The 15428-nt window shown below is 45.7% G+C and overlaps 1 protein-coding gene across 2 annotated transcripts in view; it reads right to left on the bottom strand.

The window, feature by feature from the left end:
* ARMC1 (armadillo repeat containing 1) overlaps nt 1-9185 on the bottom strand; it is a 515376-nt gene extending 506191 nt beyond the window's left edge. The window contains exon 1 of one of the 2 annotated variants that reach the window (XM_069621117.1): nt 9121-9185. The gene's annotated coding sequence lies outside the window, so the exon portion shown is untranslated. Of the gene's footprint in view, nt 1-8995 lie in introns of both variants that reach the window. The other variant, XM_069621116.1, reaches the window with a different exon arrangement.
* Between the last annotated feature and the right edge of the window lie 6243 nt (nt 9186-15428).

Below are 15428 nucleotides of genomic sequence, written 5' to 3' on the forward strand. Positions count from 1 at the left end.
ACAAAAATCTATCGAATGTTACAATTTGACCTACTTCGTCCAGTACTATTCAATCAATTTGTATAAATACTGACCATGTGTTGCGAGGGTGTCACCCGCTCCCCATGTTCAGTATTTTTGGTCTAAGGTGGTTGCAGAAGTGTTTTGCCCTTTTTCCTCAAAATTGGAGGTGGGGACAGAAAAAAAAAGAAAATAAAGAAAAAGGGACCCTGCGGAGTCGGATCCGACCCGCGTTAGAGGGACGGATCTGGCACTGCAGGGTTGCAGGGGAAGCGGCAGCGACCAAGCAGTTAAGTAGGGAAGGGGATGGTGGTGAAAGGTACATTTTGGGTTGTTTGGCTGAAGTGCAAATCAATTCGCAGCGAAATTGACTATGGTCAATTCCGCCGCAAATAATTACACCTTGGTCAAACAACCCAGAACACCATTCAGGGCAGCTGGCCAGCACACAATTTGCACTACAGCTCAAACCTGTGGAAATGCGCCGGTCACCTTTGAGAATAAGGTGAGCTGCTCGTGTCCAAAAATGGGTTGTCTAAAAATAGCATATCCTCTGTTCTTTTTTTAAATGCCCCATTATTTGAGGAACTGGGTCAAAATCTCCATAAAAAAATAAAAAAAATAAAAAAAATGGTTACACTATGAGAGAGAGGGAGACTGATGGGTGAGATGTGAAGTGATAGGCAAGAAAGCAGAGGGAGAGCAGGAAGCGCTGCACAAGAGGGCAGAGGAAGCAGTGAGGCGGTGGGCCAGAAATCTGAGAGCGAGCAGAGGTACAGAAAGTAGAGGGAGCGTGTGGTCAGTGAGCCAGAAAGCAGAGAGGAAGCGGTTGGCCAGAAAGAGGCAGTGAGCTGCAGATTGGGAAAAATGATGAGGGAAGAGTGCGATAGAATGGGAGAAAGAATGCAAGATGCAGAAGCAGCACAAAAGAATTAAGGACTGTATATTGCGGGAGGAATTGTAGAGTGGAGTTGGGAGTGTGCTTTGGAGTGTGGCAGGGCTGGGCAGTGCAAATTGTGACTTGACAGTGTGACATAGCACGTGAGTATTTGTATGACACAGTGAGAGGTTAAGGATTGTAAGTTGTGATGGAGAGTTGGTGAGATGTGTGTTGATAAGAGAGGTGCGTGGGTGTTTGGGGGATTGGAGAACATAGAAGGGGAATATTTTCAGCATTAAAATTGATAACGATCAATTTAGTTAATACTATTAAATAAGCATGAACATTAAACCAGAAATGTAGCCAAACCAAACACTGTTCTGCCAAGCCAGAGACATCTGGGACTCTTCCTATTAAATTAATACAAAAGATACATAATAATTATACCCTGGCTCTCTTGTAGCCTTGCACTCTGCCTATTGACTGCAACGTGGCAATCTTACACCCTCCAGTTAATACAAAATGTCCCGCAAAAATGCCGCAAAATCCTGGAAGGTCCGACTAAGTTTTTCAATGATTCAACTGCCAATGAGCAAAAACGACAGAGTGTGGGAATTCACCTGCCTACCATTTAGCATCGGCCCCTTGCTGCTTCACAAAGGTGATGAAACCGGTTGTGGAGGGGGGAAGAAAGAGAGAAGGAGAGAAAGAGATATCAGACTATTCATTTACCTGGACGGCATTTGTATAATGTGCCAGGGAAAGGAACAGATAGAAATTACAACAACTGGGAGAAGTCGAAAGTACAGGCAGACCAGAACATGGAATTCCTGGGTTTTGGATTAGATGGTGCAGGGAACATTAAGCCTGCCTCTGAGCTAGGTGAACGACAAAGAAAGATACTGAACAGGCTAACTTCAGAGAATATATCCTTGAGAGAGTTAGCGAGAATAGTGGGACGCCTAGCTTCGTAAATACGAGCGATATTCCCAGGACCCCTAGATTACAGGGACCTTCAGAGGCTGAAAATACAACACCTCAGGAAGGGAGCATCCTATGAACAAAGGATACCCCTGTCTATGGAGGCGAAAGAAGAACTGTAATGGTGGTTACAGCACACGGATGCCTGGAATGGAAGGGCAATATTCGGCTCATCCCCAGACCTAGTAATAGAATCGGATGCCAGCAGGTGGGGATGGGGAGCCAGATGCGGACATCTGTCAACAGGGGGCAGATCGTTGGGAGAAGAATTACATCTCCACATAAATGGCCTAGAGTTTCTAGCAGGATCCTTTGCATTGAAATGCTGGACTCAGGAGCGGGCACAAGCTCAAGATGGACAATGTGTCAGCAGTTTGTTATATAAACAGACTGGGAGGCACAAAGTCAAGGATGCTAGCAAAAGAATTTTGGCACCTGTGTCTACAGAGAGGGATATCAGTGACAGCAGAATATCTGCCTGACCATCAGAACGAGGTAGCAGACGAACTCCAGATTCCTAAGGGATGCCAGCGACTGGAAGCTGGACGAGAGTGTCCTCCGGGCACAGATGCAGAGATGAGGTCCATGCAGGACAGACCTCTTTGCGTCAAGGCTGAGCAAGCAACTTACCCAGTTTTTCAGCTGGAGACCGGACCCGGAGGCTGAAGCGATAAGACGCTTTTCTAGAACAGTGGGGTCCGAGCAAAGAATACGCCTTCCCTCCCTTCGCGATGATTGCAAGGACGCTAGCGAAGATGAGGAGACAGCGGGTATCCATGATACTGATTACGCCAGACTGGAGGGGTCAAGCATGGTTTCCGAACCTGCTAGAAATTACTTGGACAATCCAATAGCATTGCCGAGATTAGATCTCATAGTGAGAGACCCTGCAGACGAAGGTCACCTTCTAGTGAAGTCTGGCAGTCTCAGCTACATTGCATGGGCAATTTCAGGAGAGCCTGGTCTAGGCCAGAATTATCGTAAGAAGCTGAACAGATTATCGACGAGCCTTGGGCACCTGGGACCAAGAAGGCATATAGAACAGCCTGGTCAGGTTGGCACAGTTGGTGTGTGGCAAGGGACATACATCCCTCTCGAACAGATATAGTACATGTAGTGAATTATTTGGCCCAGTTAGCAGCCCAGGGTAAGCCCGATCAGCTCATTCTGCAGGACACCCAAGAATTGAAGGGTTAGCCATGGGGGAACATCCTTTAGTTTGCTAACTGCTGAAAGGGGTTAGAATAATTAGACCTCCGAAACGTAAATATGATCGAGTATCGGATGTAGACAAAGTCTTAAAGATGTTCTTATCATGGCCAGACAATGATGAACTATCTAGGAAAGCTTTATCAGCCAAGTTGACTTATTTTTTCACGTCGATTACCCACCCTGGGGACATTAGATTGAAATATGGTTTGTGTTTCAGGTTCTACGGTGGAGAACAAACAGAATGGTTCATGAGGTCATCATTCATTGGAAGCAGGTGGAATAAAAGGTTGTGGTTTACAGCGTTTACCGGTTGGGACGGAAGGTTGTTTTAAAATTGGACAGACAAAGAAAAAGGAAGGACCCGAGAGTGTTAAAGAGGATAAAAGTACATGGTGAGTGTTGGTTGGTGGAAGGAATCACTTGACTTGTTATTTATTCATGGACATCAAAAGAATAAAACTTTCACACAAAAGACATTGTGGAAAATCTAGTTTTGGATGTGTTTCTTTTTTGATGAGAAGTTTGATTTATGCTGCTCGAGTTTAAGTAAAGATTGAGAAGCATAATCCTTTGTCTATGTGTCTTTAATAGAAGTATTACTTTCTGTAACGAATGTGTGGAAAATCTGAATTTTTACTCTCTTGAAATCACATTTACTCTCCAAGTTTAAAAATAGGGAGTAAAATTCCCCCACCTCAAAATCTTATCTGGAGCACTGCATATGGGTATGGTAACCAGGCTACGGTGAAGCCAGAGGGAGATGTTAGAATTAGAGGAGTGGGCAAGTGAGCGATGACGATTTGCCAAGGATATTGCTATGGGAGGCAGTTGCTGTCCTGGAGACTTCAGAGATGGCTTTCCCTGGTCCTGTGCTAACTTTGTTCATATTTTAAATACTGTGAAATTGTTTACACTAACTGCCTCAAGACCCCATTGGTATATAGGATCTACTTCAAATGCACTATATAATTAGAAGAAAGAAGGTGTAGTTGGATATTGCATGTTTTGGTGACAGCAGCTATGTGGTGTGTGTGAAGGAAAGGTGGGGGTCAATGGTGAAGCCAAGCCATTTGACAGGCATGCAGAGGGTTGACCGTGGCAAGTTCTTCATCCAGGGGGTGAGTTGGTGTTTGTGTCGGGGGGAATAAAGTGGTATTCAGTATTGGAAGCGTATTGGTGGAAATAGATTTTTTTTGCTAAGGATTTGTCCAAGGGATTCAACATAGTTTGAAGAGGCGTGGAGACAGGGATGCGGGATCCATACTTGACTGGGGTGGGGTCGGATTGAAAAGGGGCGTGGAGATGAAGTGTGTTCCGTTACGAACTCAAGTGCTTCACCTCCTGTCTTACTGAGTTTCATTCAATGGTGTAAGATATTGAGTAGAATGGTGTAGTCAATAGCGTTGAAAGCTATAGAGAGGTTGATCAGTATGAGAAGTGCTTTGCCCTTTGTCTGCGATGATGTGAAGGTCATCGAGGAAGTGAAGGTAGCAGTCTCAGAGTTTGTTGTGGTGATGGGTTGTTGCTTTTGGAATAGTGACAAAACGTTTGATGGTTCCAACAAGGCATGGCAGGATAGGGCGGTAAGGACTATGGGGGTCGGCGGATGGTTTTTTGAAGAGTGGTGAGATTTTCCAGTTTTGAGTGTAGAGGGCATAGTATTCTGCGAGAGACAGGGTTTATTTTATTGAGCCAGAGGTGAGAGAGGGTGGTGGTTCAATTTGATGCAGCTTGAGGCGGGCATACATCATCCAGGAAGTGTGCAGATTTTATTTTGCTAGTAAGGGTGATGAGAGGTGCTGTGTCAATAGGGTGGAAAGTGCCCCATGTGTTGAAATGTTTGGGAGCAGGGGGGGGGCTTTCGCAATGCATATTTGGGAGTTGAATTAGTCCTATGAGGGAGTTGCGTATTACACTGGATGGAGAGTTGGAGAGGGACTTGACCATATAGAACAGTTTCGGTGTACGATTGCTTTAGCACTGCGTAAAGCCGTTTTGTATATGGTGCGGCAGTGGTTGAATGGAGTTCTGGTGGCAGGGCATGGGTTTTTGCTTGATAGAGAGGACAGAGCAAACCATAGTTTATGGTGGTGGCTTCAGGGTTCTTGTGATTTTAGGGGGTAATTTTGTCAGGTTCTTATGTGATGATGGTGGTGGTGTAATTGTTGAAAGTGGAGGGGTGTGCGTCTGGGGAGAAGGGGGTGGTGTAGTGGTGCTAAGGCTGTGTCTGTAATGTGATTGGTTTGTCTAACAGAGTGTCTAGGCCATAAAGTGGCTCCCCGTGCAACCTGACTCGCTAGATTCTGTCCGGCCCTCACCACCCTGTACAGCTGTAGCCCACCTCTGTATCCTATCCCCAGCTGTATATCTGTTCTGGGATTAACTGTGAAAAGCGATCAGTTATGCAGCTCTACTGTACACCACTGTAGAGCACTCTGTTGTATATCGGTATTGGTGAATACCTCTGCAAAGCGCTCTGTTGCTTCTCAATGGAATAGCAGCAAAATCCAACTCCTTCAATGATAGGATCTCAAAGGCCAACTCCCAAGCTAAAGAACTATTCGCAATCTTTAATGAATTAGTCACTACTCAGGCTACCACTGACGAGATAACTAAAGACAAAGCCTGGTGTGCCAGCATTCAGTCCGCCATGCTCAACTCCTTCAGAATGAAATCCAAAACCACTGCAAAGCCCTCCCAAACCAAAAAACCAACCGCCCTACACAAGACAAGCGTAGTAATCTCAAACATGCTCAATTCTCCTTCTGAAACGTCACTGAACCTGAGGTCCTTAATCTCATCAAAAACATCAAACCATCCTTCTGCGAAGCAGACATTTGCCCTCCCAAAATTATCAAGGAATGCGCCAATGACCTAGCACCCCTGATTACCGCCTTCATTAACGCATCTTTCTAAACAGGAACTGTCCGAAACAATCTCAAGGAAGCATGGGTGCAGCCACTTCTAAAAAAGGCCACACTTGACCCAGCACAACAACTACAGACTGATAACGACAGTCCCGTTCCTCCTAAAAATCCTGGACAAAGCATCTCACATCCAGATCCAATCATACATAGAAGCTAACTCCATCCTAGGCAAAAGACAATCTGGCTTCTGTGTCGGGCATGGAACAGAATCCGCCTTATTAGACCTAAAAAAAAATCAAATCTCACAGATCATGGACAAAGGCAAACCTGCCTTGCTCCTCCTCCTCAATCTATGAGCTGCTTTTGACCTGGTAGATCACCAAACACTCACCACCCACCTCACCCATGCAGCCCATTTCTCTAATCAAGCAGCATCCTGGATCACTTCCTCACTTGAAGGAAGAGCCATGAAGGTCTACTCCGACACAGCCAACGCAGATCCTACCACTATAAACTGCAGTGTCCCCCAAGGATCTTGTGCAGCCCCCACCCTCTATAACCTCTTCACAAAACCCCTCTTGGACCTACTTGACTCCATGGGTGTTGCATATACAAACTATGCAGACGACACAAGTACTTTTACCCCTATCTGGACTATCACCAAGATGCCACGGCCCTTCACAACATCTATGCCACTATCCAAGCTTGGATGGCAATCAACGGCCTCTGTCTTAACGGGGAGAAGACTGAAATTCTCATCCTGGGCCAGACAAACACATTATCGAAACTAGGCCCCCAATACAACAACTTCAACATAGACAGCTCAACCATCTCCGTACCATCCTCTGTCAAGACTCTAGGTGTTCACATTGATGCAAATCTATCGATGAACAAACAAGTCAGCGCTATAGCCTCTACATCAGCGTTCAGCACCAAACTCATCAATGCCATTAAACCCTACTTATCCCCCCCCAACTGCTTGGCCATAGCTAGAGCAACAATAGGAGCCAAACTTGATTATTGCAACGCCCTTCTAGCTGGCACCTCCGCCAAAAACATTCATAGACTGCAAACCACACAAAACAATGCTCTCAGAGCCGCCATGAGCATCCCTAGAAGAGACCATATATCCCACGCCAAACGTGAAGCACGGTGGCTCCAGGTCAAAGACTGTATTACTCTGAAAATCCTCACCATCACTCACAGGTGCATCAACAAAACCGCTCCAGCATACCCATCTGAAGCAATATCAAGGACCACATCCACTCGCCCCATCAGAGCTCAGTACACCAACCAGCTACACATACCACGCATAAAGAGAGCCACAGCGGGAGGTCTAAACTTCTCCTATATTGCACCGAAACTCTGGAACTCACTCCCTGCCACCCTTAGAGCTGAAACTTCCATCTCTGTCTTCCGCAACAACCTAAAGGCCACTCTCCTCAACTAACAAGTGGAGGACTGCCTCCTCCACTTCTGCCATGTATATTGTAATATAACACAAATGTAATATAACTATATTGTAACCTGTATATATACTGCTAATGACTATGTAACTATATTGCAACCTGTATACATATTGCTAATGACCATTTAACTAAACTTTCTACTGTAACAAGTGCCACAATGTCCTCGGGCTGTTGTGCACTATATAAATACGAATAAAATAAAAACAAATGCTCGGTCCGCGCTCAATAAATACAATAATAATCTGTGGTTCAGGCGGTCACAGCAGGAGACGTAGATATGCAGCTCACCTTATGTTTTGAAAAAAATAAAGCATTTCTTGGATAATTTCTTTTGATGGGAAAAATAATCAGCAGCAGCTTGTATATTAAAATCATATTGCTGGTTTGGGCAAAATAGCTGAATATGAAGACATAGTGTGCACTGCATTTTACAGTCGTGGGTGGTTTTCAAGTCAAAGTTGCAAAAACAAGTCAAACACAATTGCTACGCCTACAGCTGGGAAGATGTCTTCAAGTGCCCCAATTGCAGACTGGTCTCAAATCCAGAATTATCTAAAGCGGGTGCTCCTGGGCAAATCGTTATCTCTCGCTGAGGCTTATCTGCCAAAGTTAGAAGACCCCAAAACTGATTTAGCTCACATTAGCCACTACTCCAAAAAGGTCTCATGATATTGCTACATGTGTAATAACAATAATGACCAGTCATATACTGGACAATACAAGATTTGTCACTTAGCTTACTTTTGGTAACTTCCTTAAAATGTAACTTACCATTATCCACTGAAACATTCGTGGTGTCGTTATCTGTGATGTTACTACATATGCAAATTAGGTAGGCCTTCAACTCTTTTGTCACCCAGAGCCAAGGAAATCCTAGGATCGACCATTTTCTCGCCACACACGCAGCGTCGCCCTCACTAAGGCATTGCTTTTAAAAATAACTGGAGTTAGTACAGAAAACATAAAACTTCCCCCAGACTTTAGTCAACTGACACTAACCTTTCCTGTTGCCTTCTGAACATTCCCAATCATAAGGGTTATAGAAGCAAAACAAAGTCCTAATCTGAGGACGTTAGTATAAGGGAAAGGCCCGCAGACCGATCAATGTTTCACGCTGCTTAACAACCACTTTGCAAGGGAACTCAATAGGTGCAGAAATATGCCCTCTATTCTGGAGAGGTGGCTGGTCATCTTAAATTGTCTACCTTCCCAGTTTCGGACATTCCACTGTACTAAAGGTTTTTGGTAACTTGGATACGTTGCTCCAAAATGTACTATTGATGCCTCCCGCGAAAAGCCCCATCCTGCCACCCATATTAGCTGTGCCCCTTCAACCGCCCTTGATGTGGTATGTCTCCCCGTGTTCTCCCCCTACTTCAGCTTTGGTATATAGCCTTGTTCCTTCTTCTACTATGCCCCACCTCTTTTTGGGGCACAGGATCGAAAGCTCCATCAGTCAATGATAATGGCCGTGATCATTTGCAAGGAGCACAGTGCGGGTTTAACTGTAGCTCGAGAATGTCTGTACGATTTCTACCCACCCTGCCATCAGCCCGCTAAACCCGACTGACACGTCTAGCACTTACCGGTTTCCTAGATGCGGCATGACCTGAAGGGGGGGGGTCATGCACTACCAGCTTGTGACAGCTGAATCAACAGCGCTACCCGCCGGTAGCAGCACTTCCACCTCCAGCACTACGCCAGTACCCACCTCACAAATCGAAGAACGTAGATTGGATGGCATCACAGTAGTCTCATACCAAAGGGAACCTTCGATTCCCATCCGCCAATCAGCGTTGTTGGCATTTAGGAACAAATCAAACAAGGAGGACACACCAACGAAAGCAAAAAAGGACACCTACAGCGAACAATCCGTCTGCTCACCATACTTGAAAGTAGCTCTAGTCTTCGGACTGTCCGATTTTATGTTAATCGCCGAGGAAAATGCGGCAGCAAACATGAATAAAAATATGACACAAATAAAAATGGGGTGTGAGTGCTTGCTAGAAAACTTTCTGGTAAAAAAAAAATAAAGATTGTATTTTGATATTTTCTTCTTAGTACATTTAAAGTGAATACGTAATCTGACAAGACGTATATTTATAACGCGTATAGGATAACAAGCTTACGTTCAATAAGGGTTTTCCAAACTATGAGAAGGTAGCAGTTTAACATGGCCATTGCGTGTGTGAGTGTTTTTTTTGTTTTTTTGTTTAAGCCTTCCAGTCCTTCTCCTATTTCCCTGATAGAAATGTTTGCCCGTCTGGGTTAGTGTCAACCCTCGATTACCTCCACGCTCGCTCGTCTTCCTCGTCTCAGTACTTGCTTTTGAGACATGAGCCTCTTTATTTATTTTAGTATTTGTATAGCGCACTACAGCCCACTGGCATAGAGGTGCTGTAAGAATATGTATGCAGGCTTGCTTCAGGGTTACAGGAAAGCGGACCGGTACAATGGATTAATACAGTTGCTTAGTTTACAGGGCGTTGCATGTAAATCTCTATGACAGGAAAGTATTTTTTATTATTAGTATTTTATTTACCTTTTGCAAATAGGGGAAAAAGGAAGATAACATAGAACTCAAGAAAAAGAAACAAAGACACTTAACAAAAACAAAACGGGAAAGTTGTTGTTACAAGTCATAGCTCTCAACCATTTCCGTCGCAAAGGCTGGTGAAAACACCCGATTTTGTTCTTGGCGGGTGAGAGCCCATTGAAATGAATGGGCGTGCAGGAGGTTTGCATATATGCCAACATTCCAAGGCACCTGAGAGGGAGAGTTCATCCGCGAAATCGGGAGGTATAAAGGTTCCCATTGGAATTAATTGGGGCTGGGATTATTTTAGGTGGGAGAGCGTGAAAAATAGCAACATTTTTCACAGAAAAATAGGGAGTCTCCTGCCTAAATCGGGAGGGTTGGCATGTATGCAAACCGTTTGCATACATGCCAACCCTCCCAATATAGGCAGGAGACTCCCGACTTTTCAGTGAGAAATATTGTTTTTTCTCACATTCTCCTGCCTAAGATAATTCCAGCGCCAATACATTCCTATGGGAAAAACGACGTCTCCCAAATTTCTCTCTCAAAACTCCCTCTTACGTGCGTCTGAATGTTGGCATGTATGGGTTTGGTGGGTGAGTCTGCTCTTTACAAGGCTGTTGACACCCGCTAAAAGCGTGTGAGTTGAGATCTATGACAAGTATTACAACAATTTTAAAATATCTATCCGCACGTCTGAGACTAGTCCCATACCTTTCAACTCACACGCTTTTGGCAGGTGTCACCCGCCACTTAGGCAGCTCTCTCACCCGCCAAGCTCCCTACACGCCCATAGGAATCAATGGGCTTTCACACGCCAAATGGAAAATCGGGTGTTTCACCCGCCCAAGGGCCATGAAAGATTGAGAGCTATGTAGAATCCCTATTACAATAACATACATGCCAACATTCTGTGACCAAAAATCTGTAGGAATCTTAAAGTTTCAAAAATAGTAATTAGCATAATGATGATATCCCATGAAATTATGTCACATGAACTTTGGCCTTCAGTCACCACAGAAAATGACCTGAAGTGACATATGGCCTTGAAGAGATCAAAGGAAAAGACTGCCTGGTGTGGCCTATCCAAAAATCCTCTGACCCATCATTAGAAAGAAATGTACCAAATAAGTGAGCTGTGAGCAGTGTGACCAGCTTCTTCCTCATTAACACATATTTTCCTCTTCAAACATACCCGCTGATAATCACGAGATGGCCAGCCAGCAGGGAGCTGAAACACAAAATACCCACGGAAAAGCTATACATCCTTCTATTTGAACGAGTGTCTGCTGTGGAGGATCCGGTGTGAAAAGACAACAAGGTGATAACACTTCTGTATACCCGAAGGGAAGTTACAGCCGCAAGGACTCCCGCAAATGCTGCTTGTAAGGCAAGCCCCAGAACAAAAGAAATATAGAGAAAAATATATTGCTGTGTTATACAACTGGCAACATGTGGCAGTTGCTGGGGGCCTCCCTCAGGCTCATGGCCACTTTCAACTAAAAGGTTCAAAGGCCCTGATGCCTTTCATGCCCTTGACACATCAAATATTTCAAAAAGTTACTAATTAAACCTGCCTCACACCAACGGAAGTGACAGCCGCAAGGGCTCCCACAAATACAGCTTGTAAGGAAAGCCCCATCTGAACAAACGTAATATAGAGAGAACTATATTGGCAGGGTATGAGACTGCTAAATGGCAACATGGGGCAGTTGCTGGGGGGGGGCTCACTTAATCACTGCACGGCTTTTTAACAGTTGTTCACATATCCCCTCATTGTCTCCTGCCCTCCTTTCATCTTTCTCATTCATCTGTCTGTTTTTTCTCCTGTTCCCTCGGTACCTCCTGCCCTCCTCTCATCTTTCTCATCCCCTGTTTTTCTCATGTCCCCTCAGTGCCTCCTGCCCTCCTTTAATCTTTCTCATCCTTCTGCCTTTTTTTTCCCAAGTCCCCTCAGTTCCTCCTACCCTCCTTTTATCTTTCTCATCCATCTGCCTGTTTTTTCTCCTGTTCCCTCAGTACATCCTGCCTTCCTCGCATCTTTCTCATCCACCTGCCTGTTTCCTCTCCCCTTACAGCCTCCTTGATCCTTTCATTTTTCCCATCCCTTTGCTTAACTTCAGGATTTCTTCTCTCCCCCCTCTCTTGAGGCTTCTCTTGTACAAGCAATCGCTCATTGCCTTCCTATTGACCCCCTGCTTATCTCTCTCACCCCTCCCCCACTCTCCATCTCCCCCATTTCTCCTTACCTGCCGCCCTAGATCGCGCTGCTCTGTTCTTTCAGTCAAGCTTTTCCTTCTAAGTTTCAATCTACGTCATGGAGCTAATCGGTCTGTTTCGGGCCCCGGTGGGAAGGCAGCACTGACATGATTCTAACCCTTGCCCCCAGATGACAGGACACTGGACTTTCAGACATGGCCCCTACCCAAAAGCCTTGCTACTCAAGCGTCCAGGCGCCTCCATTCATGAATTTGCTTCTGCACAAGTGTGGGGCATTCTTGCACTAACCCAAGTCCTTTTTCCAATCTAGGACAGGACCCAAATCACATTATTGAGAGCCAGTCACGAGAGGCTGTTGGCTCGAAAACATCAATAGGGAAAAGCAGCCTAACATGTGTGTGTGCAATTGTTCCACAAGAGTTGAAACACATTTATTGCGGAGTGTGTGGCTTTTTTGCTTTTTCAGTGCCTCCGGAGCCTGACTACACATGGTCATTTTCACAGTGCTATCCTTTGATCTGCCACCCTCATTTTTGCCTGAACACTTACAAAGTAATAATTCACAAATGTTACCTGCAGAAATTTGGGAGTAGAAAGGTTTGCAACTAGCAGCTGTATATTTGCAGCTCAGCTGAGCAGAGACCGAGACCAGGAAAGAATTTCTAGTGAGAGACGCCAGCTCGGAGCACACATCACAACGTGAGACACAGAGCAGCCTCTGCCCAGAGAATGTCATGGGATGCCAATGGTAGGCGTTTTATGCTGACAGTGACTGCCTGGACTACGGGGTACACAGGGCAGTGTAGAGTGTCTTTTTCACGCTGGCCAGGCATGTGTTACGCTCACCTGGTATCCACAGGGACGCCACCCAGCTGGGTTACTCGCTGGTATGCTTCTCAACTTTGCCCTGATGTCGTCTGCGGGGAAGGTTCTGCCTTGTGGTAGAATTAGGCGTGCTCTCCGTCCTGCCTTCTTTGCAGGGGCGCGTTGTCTTTCATGGGCGAGTGCAGTCCAGTTACTTCACTGACGCCGGCCCGTTTGATATTGTTCAGGTAGGTCTTATTGCTGTTCTTTAGTTTTGTTGCTATCCTGCATGCCTTTCTTTGTTTAAAATGTCTCTTTTTTCTCCCTTAGGTATGCGGAGCTTCAGCGCGGCCAACTGGATTAGTTGAGCCCCGCTTGTAAATAATGGCGCATTAAGAGCGCTATGATGCGGTAAGTAAGCGCTATGCGTAGCGCTGCAAAGTCTTGCCTTTGCTAACCTGTGTTTTCCTTCCTTGTAGGTCGCGGTGTTCTTCAGCGTGAGTGGAATGTCCGGAGTGGTGCCAGCCGAGAGGCGACCAGCCAGGTAAGCCTTTTGAGCAGTTCGTAATTTGTAAATGTCTCTACAGCTTTCTTTAATGTTGCCTCTATCTTCCTCTTTCAGGTCTGTCCGGGAGGCGTGCAGATTCGAGGAAGCTGTTCTCAGTAGCTGCGAGTGTTTAAAGATGAAGACTGCAGGTAAGATGCTGCTGCTAATGATGTCCCTTTTGTCTCCTTGCAGGTTCTGCTTCTCCGAGGTTCGAGGGAATAGCTGGACACGGTGAACGTCACGTTGCAAGCTGCAAAGTAACACGAAGCAAGTTCTGCAGTCAGGGTGTGGTTTATATAGCCCAGGTAAAGTAGTACCAGGGAAAGTAGTTCCAGGCCTGCCACACCCAAAACACTAGACCGCATAGCTTGGTTCTTAGGAACCAAGCTATGTGGATGCCTCCATGTTGGCTGACAATACAATAAAGTAGTTCCCAAGCACATTGTTGTTCATGGTGTATGAGCCTGGCCCCATAAGGGCTTTTGAAGAGGATGCCAGGCTCTAGAGGCCCGAGTCCTAACTCCACCTGGCCAATGGGTTTGGCAGAGGGGGTTTTGGGCGAGGGTCGTGACAGCACTCCCCCCTAAGGCCCCTCCCATGGTGTTCCTTCTGTCTGGCCCAGGTTTGGTTGGGAAGTTCCGATGGAATTTCCTGATTAGACGTGGTGCGTGGATATTCTCACTGGGCTCCCAGGATCTATTTGTATTTGTATTTATTTTATTTATATAGCGCAAAGCCAGGCCCAAGGGCAACCGGGCGCATATCATTGTAAGGCAGTTACATTATATTTACAAGTAAGGGAGCAGTACATTACATATCATCCTAAAAGTCCTGACAAATTGCAACACGTAAGCCGTGGACGTTACAAATCAGTCATCAAACAACAGTGCAGGTGGGTTCCCAGAGGCCCAGTCAGTAAGGAGGAGCAGTTGTTAGTGGGAGGAAACTAACCAAAGCTTGGCTTTGTGTTTGAATTGGTTGAATGAAGGTAGGGTTCTGATCAAAAGTAGTACGGTGTTCCAGAGCTTGGCTGCCAGGACAGGGAAGCTGTTGCCTCCAGCAGATTGAAGCTTAAATCTGGGGATCGCTAGACCTTGGTGTTGTGCAGATCTGAGTGCTCGTGCTGGTGTATAATGAGTGAAGCGCGAGACTAGGTATGAAGGAGCCTGGTGGTTGATGCATTTGTAGGTGAGGGCAAGTGCTTTCAGGGAGATCCTTTGGGCAACTGAGAGCCAGTTGAGGTTCTTCCTGGTTTCTGAAATGTGGGCAGATCGGGGGATGTTGAGGGCTGCTCTGATGACATTATTTTGGGTCGTCTGGAGTTTATTAAGATTACCCTGGTTGGTACCCTGGTACAATGCATTGCAGTAGTCCAATTTAGACAAGACCAGGGTCCTGGCCAGGGTGATGCAGTTCTGGGCCGTGAGGAAAGGGCGGCAGGCTGAGATCAATTTGCATGTGTAAGTCTAGTGAGTGTCAGGGAGGCGTCCAAGTATATACCCAGAGTTTTGGTGTCTTTGGATACCTTAATCAGATTGCCATCAATGTTGGAGGAACCGAATAGGTGACTTAGTTTGTTAAGTCTCTTTTGTGAGCCTAAGATGAGAAGCTCAGTCTTGTCATCATTGAGGCACAATTCATGCTGGGCCATTCAAGCCTGTATGACAAGGTAAATGTCATTAAGGGCTTTGGAATCAGCAATGTAGTCACCAGTGATGGGTATGAGTATCTGGATGTCATCCGCGTAATTAGTGTAGGTGACACCCAGATAGTCAAGCACGTCAAATAAAGGTTTGGTGAAGACATTGTAGAGAGTTGGGGAGACACAACAGCCCTGCGGAACTCCACACGGGACTGATGTGGGATCGGCCGATGCGGTGGGAGAGAAAACTCTCATATGCCTATTGTC

This window comes from Ambystoma mexicanum, chromosome 5q (assembly GCF_040938575.1).
Source record: "Ambystoma mexicanum isolate Mex_15411 chromosome 5q, UKY_AmexF1_1, whole genome shotgun sequence".
Taxonomy (NCBI): Eukaryota; Metazoa; Chordata; class Amphibia; order Caudata; family Ambystomatidae; genus Ambystoma; species Ambystoma mexicanum.